At 38.3% G+C, this 7,460-nt stretch overlaps 1 protein-coding gene across 1 annotated transcript in view; it reads left to right on the top strand.

Annotated features, from left to right (window-relative positions):
- Positions 1 to 34: 34 nt before the first annotated feature.
- Nr4a2 (nuclear receptor subfamily 4, group A, member 2) overlaps positions 35 to 7,460 on the top strand; it is a 15,757-nt gene continuing 8,331 nt past the window's right edge. Inside the window, exon 1 of the mRNA XM_005393419.2 lies at positions 35 to 294. The gene's annotated coding sequence lies outside the window, so the exon portion shown is untranslated. The remainder of the gene's footprint in view (positions 295 to 7,460) is intronic.

Consider the following 7,460-nt stretch of genomic DNA (forward strand, 5'->3'; position numbering starts at 1 on the left):
TGGGCCCCGCCCGCGAGAGGAGCCGGTCTGCGGCCGGCGTGCGCGGGCCCTCGCGGGCGGGCGGGCGGAGAGCTCGCTGCCTTCCAGGAAATTACAGGCGATTTGTAACGCACTTTCGCTAATTGGGAGCTCAACATTAAACTTTAATAAAGCGTTTGTGTCGTCTCGTCTGATTGTGAAAGCCTCCATCCGTCCTGGCAGATAGACGCTACGCCTCGGATGAGTGGTGCCAGGCCGGGTCCCCCCCACCCGCAGCACGGCTCAGCCGGCGTCGCGCAGCTGGATTTCCGCAAGGTACAGATGTTGCTAATGGCAGCTTGAGCACGGATGGGCAGAGAGCATACGGAATGCAACATGTTGCCATATGGTTCCTTTAGCCTTTCACCTCCAGGGATATCAATCACATATATTCTGGGAGGAACTTAATGACTCTCTGAGCAGCAAAATGAATTACCTGGTACAATTTATATCTCTTGACCTGGTACGTTATAACAACAGGAAGAGAGCATCTCACAATTTCTGTGGTATAAATTCAGTTACAGAGCTACATTTCAAGTTCTATAACCTGTATTTGTAGTTTGAGAGGCCCTGTCAAATCCAGTAAAGTCTGCTTCTGTATTGCCTTTCCTCTCCCCCTCTCACCTTAGACGATGCAGAATTTATAAAGTTTGACAAAGTGTTGTGTGGAAAATTGCCAATCAGCAGATTAATCGGTGAGAGTATAGGAAATATGATTTCCAGAGCTAGTTAATTAAGAATTAGCAGTGTTTAGGTCCGCCATATTTCTAAGCCCACAAAATGAAAGCACTCCTACTCCTAGGGGAATGTTTTCCACAAGTTGTTCCAAAATAACTCCTAAATCTATTCATTATTTGAAATTCTTCATTTTAAAAAAAGTCCAGCTATTCCTAAACTTTGGAAATTAAGGAAAACAGTTTGTGGGAAATATGAACTATAAGAAATCTAAGTTGGATCTCAACAGGCCAACTTCTATTACTCCCCACGCACTCACTATTTGTGCGTTTTAACTTGAGTCATGAATGTGGTGGTATTGGTAGTTGGTTTTTTCCTCCCAACGTGTAAGTGACACCATGATGAAGTTGCTACTTAGATCCTGGGGAATGACTTAGTAATGTTTCACAGGTCTTATTTTTAACTGGTGATTAATAAAAATGTTTCAATTGATTGTCTCTAACCTAAGATTATAAATATGTTTTTATTGTATCCCTTTTCATTCACTAAAACAGATCACACTGAAAAGCAAACAGTAACTTAAGGAAACAGTAAAATAGCATTATAATTTTTAACCCCATTTTTACTGTTACCTATTGAAGATACCTGAATGCTAGGGACATACTATCTTTTAAAATACTTTGCTTCCAGCCATATATAGTCCACGCTAATTTATGTGACCTGATAGACAGTAGACTAGCAAAAACACGTAAAATAGGCAGGAACAGTTTAAAAAATAATGACTTTTGGTCCTACAAGTATTTGAAAGTGCTGATATTTTGCAAGTTTGTATATAGATTATGTCCTTCCAGAATCATTTTGAAATTAAAGATGATGTTTCTACTGTCTCCCTTTTTTGTAATGGCTGGTGATTTGTTACATGGTGCTTAAGTGGTTCTACCATTTTGATAGTCATTGCTAAATAAGATCTTTTATGTATGCATCTAGCAAAAAAAGAAAAAAAAAACTTCCACAGAACACACTAAGTTGTACCTAAGTTAACCAGGATAACTCTAACTTAGGTTAATTTAAGATAGATTTAAGTTGTGGTAAGCTTCTTTTCTGGCACCGCTTTTGGTAATCTTTTAATAATAGAGATTTTATTTCTCTGTGTAGATCAGCACTTGGTGAGTTTGAACCATGATCAATAGTGAACTTGTAAATTATTCTAATCCATGACTTGTAAATAGGCAGTGAGTGTGTCCTTTAATCACACACAGAACTTGTCTTATGAAGCTGTTATTGTCATGTACAGATACTGCAGCCTTTTGTCAAGCCCAGTGATTATTAAAGTGTTCCCCCTTCAAAAGCCAGGCCAAAAGTCCTGCTGTGCTTCACTTCAGAATTCAAGTCCATTAGTAAATAAAATCCCAAGCAGCACTATGTGCTTTTTCTCAAGGTGTAATGTTTCATATATTTCATGAATAATTTCAGGTCTTTTTGTATTTATAAACTATACAAGAGTATCATATAGTACTTGTATGACAACAGAAAGAAGACATGGACCTTGTAGCATGGCTTTTATTTTATCTTTTTCATGGCTTTTATTTTAAATGAAAGCTTAATGTATGTCCATTGTTACTGTAAATGAGGTGGCTGGCTGCCAAGGGAAACCCTATGGCCAGAAGGTACTAGAATTGTTATTGTCTATTAGGGAATCACTTTCTATTTGTTTAGTTCTTAACCTTACCTGACTGTTTCCGTGTTGCCCCTCGGTCCTGCTGAAATGAGAATTTGGTTGGACAGATAAATTTTGGAAAACATGTTATGTTGCCCCAGAAGATTTTTGGCACTGTTTTTGTTGCCTGCTGATTTAGGGCCTTTATCTTAAACTGGTGTGTTTATTCCAATTGAAAATGAAGAAAGACTACTATACTAGAGCTAGGTACATTCCCCATGCTCAGTAATTTTAATTGTGATATAATCTCTGGAGCATTCATTTTCACTGATGAATAAATTTAAAATCTTTAAGATAGGTAAGATTTATGTTTTTCTCAAGGCAACATGGGACAAGTTATGAATAGGCATTTGGCCTCTAAGAGGACTGTCCATTCAGTGAGTGGTGGAGTTGAGCAGATCTACCAGGAAGGACTGTAGTTCCACTGCACTTCCCCTGTTTGCTTTTCAAATCCAAAGCTCATGTTGTTGCATCGGAAACTTGTCTCTTTTATAAGCATTTCATTTCAAAATTTAAAAAAAAAATCTGTCAGTCTGTAAATATTTAACCAGCCAAGCAGGAAACAGCCTTTTATTCTCCGTTTTTGCAGCTTTGTTTTTATCTAGATTAGTGTGAGTGCCATGTAAATACCACATAAAATTTTGACTTTGATTGTCCTTACTTTAACTGAGGATTGACAGGGGCTCTTTAATTAATCTTGTTCTCTTTCATGTTCTGTATTCAGATACTGAAATACACTATTTTTATACATTTATAAGATTGTGTTTGCATTTATTTAATTTACGTGTCTTTTTTTAAAGCATGTAGCCTTGAATGTTTGTTCTGCTTTTTTTTCCACATCATTACTCTGGTACTGCTTGATGTAACTTGATTAGCTCCCTCCCCAGTCATGATTGGTAATTAAAATAGGCATTAAAATTAGTCACTTAGCAATTTTGCTGTTCAATTGGCAATTAAATTACTTAATTGCAATTAAAGTCCTAATTTTAATTGGCAAAATGATAGATGTAGATTTAAGATAATATGTATAAATACTTTAATAAGTGTCTATATAAGGATTACTTAATTACTCAACTTCAAGTTTATGCTGTTAACTTTAGAACTTTTAAGTGAGCAATGAAATTTATATTACATCTATTCAAAGGATATGGTAATTAGATTTATTACTTATCACTATAAGGGTCCTTGCTATAAGTTACTTTTGTAGTGTTAGAGTTGTCATTGTAGACTTGGCAATTGCAAAAGTAGGATGGGGACAAGGACATGTATGTCTTTGTCATAATATATTAATACTTTATTTTCATGTTTCATTAAATTGAGAGTTTCCTATCATTTGTTTGAGGAAAAAAATAAAAATGGTTATTTTATCATTAAATTGTAATAAAAACTAGCTAATTGAGATTTACCTATATCAGCTTTTGCAAACTTTATTTTATCTGTGTATTAAATACTAATAGGGTTACTAATGTTATGAGCTACTTTTAGAATTTAGGTGACTTTGATATTTTGTTAATGTGTAGCATCTCATTTTATTTAAGATGTATTTTAAAGTTTTGTACATTTTAATGTCTCCATGTTTACTGAAATTAGCAATGAAATATAAAACCAAAGTTATCCTTCTTTGCCTAATAAAAAAGAATTGTTACATGGGAAGATAGTAAATGGTTAATTTAAAAACAAATATTTAGGAAAAGGCCACAGTGAGTCAAATATTAATGAAAAGATGAAAGATTTTTATTATGCAGAATACTTTTCTGAGTGCATGAGGTTTACCATATGTTCAGTTTTATAATTTTGATTTACAAGGAGACGCTTCTAGAAAAGAGTGCTGTTTACTTTTGCACATCTTTACACATTTCTAGAAAAGAGTTCTGAATCAAAGTAAGAAATGATTTGTAAAGTCTTTGCATTAAATGGTTTTTGGTGAAAAATGAGTTTATAAAACTGAATAAAAGCCACAACTACCCAAAATGTGAGTATCAAAGAAGCAACTTACTTGCTCTCTAAGCAACCTATGGGGAATTAAATATTTGGTTCATTAATATCCTGTTAGCGCCAATGAAATGGCAAAAGCAAAACAAAAAATACTTTCAATATTAACAAAATTTGTATTTTTAATATTGATTTTTTTTAGAGATTTTTTTCAAAGTGAAAATTTCTTCTTTCACTAATTAAAACTGCCTGCAAATTGGCAATGAATGCTATAGATGAGTTTATCCAAATGTAATTTAAAATATATTTCATCTTAATATTTTATGTTGCACAAAATAATTGTATTACAAAACATCTTATAGTTGCCTCAACTTTTGAGGCATAAGATGTGTTTATTCCACTACATCTGCATTGTAAGGTCTACTCTGAATTCATGGGGATAGAATGGTGAAAGGGAACCATGGAGGCCTTTTTTTCCATGCATTAAGGTAGAAAATCCTATGAGATTACATCCATGTTTGCTTTCTAAATTATACCAAAAGCTCAATTTTATTAAGTATAATCTGCTTAGCCATGCATAAAATAGTTTAGATGTGAATATATGTATTATTTATATTGATTTTAATGAAATATGTTTTCCATACATGTGCCAGTATATTCTGCTTAATATTTATTAATATAAAAGTAATGTAGTAACTTTGCCTTCCTCAATGCTTTTCTGAGCCCATCTGATTGTATTTATTAATAGCAATAATTTATAATTTATTTTTGTTGGTTTCCGTAGAGGGAGCTGCTTATGTATAGGACCAATTTTTGCTCCCATATATGTTAAATTATTAAGAAAATAGGCCTTCATATGGGATAACTTTGCACATTTATACATGGCAATATTTTAAAGTTATATCCGACGTCGGTCCTGAAAAGAAACCGTTATTGTCATTTTAATTGAGTGATAAAATACTTTTTTTGAACTATTTATGTGTAAGAATCCAGAAGGATTGCAGTCATATAAATGCAGAATTTCAGTTTCTTTTAGCCTAAAGCATCGTTTTAACATTTTGTGAAAGGTTGTTCAGTTCTACATTTTCATTCCATTATAAGTGTAATTAAACCTCTATGCACAAAAGCATTCTCTTATGTACCAGCAAATACACCCACAGGAATCCTCTTCTAAACTATAATTTATTTAAACATGTAATCATAGGATTTTAAAACATGCTTTCATTTTTCCAAACTCTATGCCAATTTGAACTGAATGGTGATAAAATGAGAGATTTTATTACCATTTTGATTTTTTCCCCCTGTGCCCTAACAGTGAGTTAAGCATGGGCAGGCGGAAATAAAATCTATTGTGAACCTAATCCCACGTGTTAAACTGTTTCCCTTTCGGAGAAAAAAAAAGAAAATCAAAGATCCGTAGTTCTTTATAAATTCCAGCACGACATGAATATTTGGGCCTGCACAATTCTTTTCTCGGGCTTACCCTAGGAGTAGTAGTAATTAGTTAATTGTGATTGAGTGTGTGTGTGTGTGTGTGTGTGTGTGTGTGTTCGCGCGCGCGCGCGCGCGCGCCTCTGTGGGCCTGTGTGTGATATTCTCTCAACATTGTGGAGTCAGGCCCCCTACTGACAGGATCAGTCAATTACAGACGTTGGCAGTGCTCCTGAGACTTCTTTCCACCAGAATCTAGCTGGGGGGCAAAACAGAAGTCTGGGGTATTGAGCATGACCCTTCTACACCTACTTATATGTATGCTGGATCCTTTCCATTTCGAGCATATCGCGGTCCTACCTAAAACCTCAGCTCAAGACGTAGCTCATCCAAGAATTAGTTTAAGCGAATTTGCCACTCTACAGTCGATGTATTCCTAAGAAATAGTAACACTTCCCAGGAGCCAGAATAAGAGTTTAGAGGGGAAGGCAAACTCAGACGAAAGGAAGGGGAAAGTCCCCTTTTTATCTCATTTTAACGCTATATTGAATTACTCTATTGTCATTTTATTATAATAAACTGCTGTGAAGACTGCTTTTGGATCTTGCATACGTTCAGGCTTGAGCAAAGGCTCTGTTTTCAAGAATCCATATCTAGGAGACTGTTAACTAACGCATCATTACGATATATGCCTTCCTTGGAGAACATTTTAAGAACTGCAGGACACTTTTCCGCTTTCCGGGAGGAATTTCCTCAAATTGTCCCCAGATTGAACCCAGCCTAAACTGAGTGTGTTTTTAATGGCAGTGAGGGAGGAGCGTGCCCAGGGAGTGTGTCTACTTAGAATTATTTATATTTAGAGGGTTGTGGTTACAACCTTAAAGTTCTCCCGGCCTCCGCTTTCCTAAGATTGTATTAAAAAATAATAACTGCCACCCCAGCGTGGCTGTGCTTGAGTTTCCGTCTGCCAGAAAATAGCTGCGGGAATCTGGCCCACCGCGGGGATCAAGGAAAGCTCCCCCTCTGGCCGCGCCCCGCTCCCTCGCGGAAGGGAAGGGAACCCGGGAAGGCGCCTCTGAGCTAGAGTTGCTGCTATTTTGGGCCCCGCTTGGCCGGTGCGTCAATGGCTGCGCCCCTGCGTCACCGCCACCCCCACCCCCTTTCTTCTCCAGTGCGCTCCAAACTCTCACTTTTTCCCTTTCGTTCGCGGGGAATCGCTCCTGCCCACGGGGCGCTGACGCTACTGAACGCATACTAATAAGCTTTTCTTCACTCCCCACCCCCTACTCACTCACCCGCACTCGCCACCACAAACAACAGCCCCGCCACACGCGCGCGCGCACACACACATACACACACACTTCCTGGTTTTATTATTTTTTTTCTCGCGCCCACTAGGGCACCGCTGGGCGGTGGCGGTAGCGGTAGCCGCAGCCGCAACATCCAGGGGAAACTTAAGGTGGTCGCGTAGGTTTTCCCGGGGCTGCGACGCGGCCGTCCTCGGCTTCCCGGGCAGCCGCTGGGCGTCCGACAGCGACGCCGCTCCCGCCCCCGGGAGCGGGGCTGCAGAACGGGGACGCGCTGCCCTGGAGTCCCGACAGTTCCACTGCCCTTCCGGCCCCCGCTCCGAGCAGCGAGAGGGGCGCGCTGCCAGGGCCTCCGGAGCCGGCGGTCGCCCAGCCGAGGG

Source organism: Chinchilla lanigera, unplaced genomic scaffold (genome assembly GCF_000276665.1).
Source record: "Chinchilla lanigera isolate Chin_1 unplaced genomic scaffold, ChiLan1.0 scaffold00048, whole genome shotgun sequence".
NCBI lineage: Eukaryota > Metazoa > Chordata > Mammalia > Rodentia > Chinchillidae > Chinchilla > Chinchilla lanigera.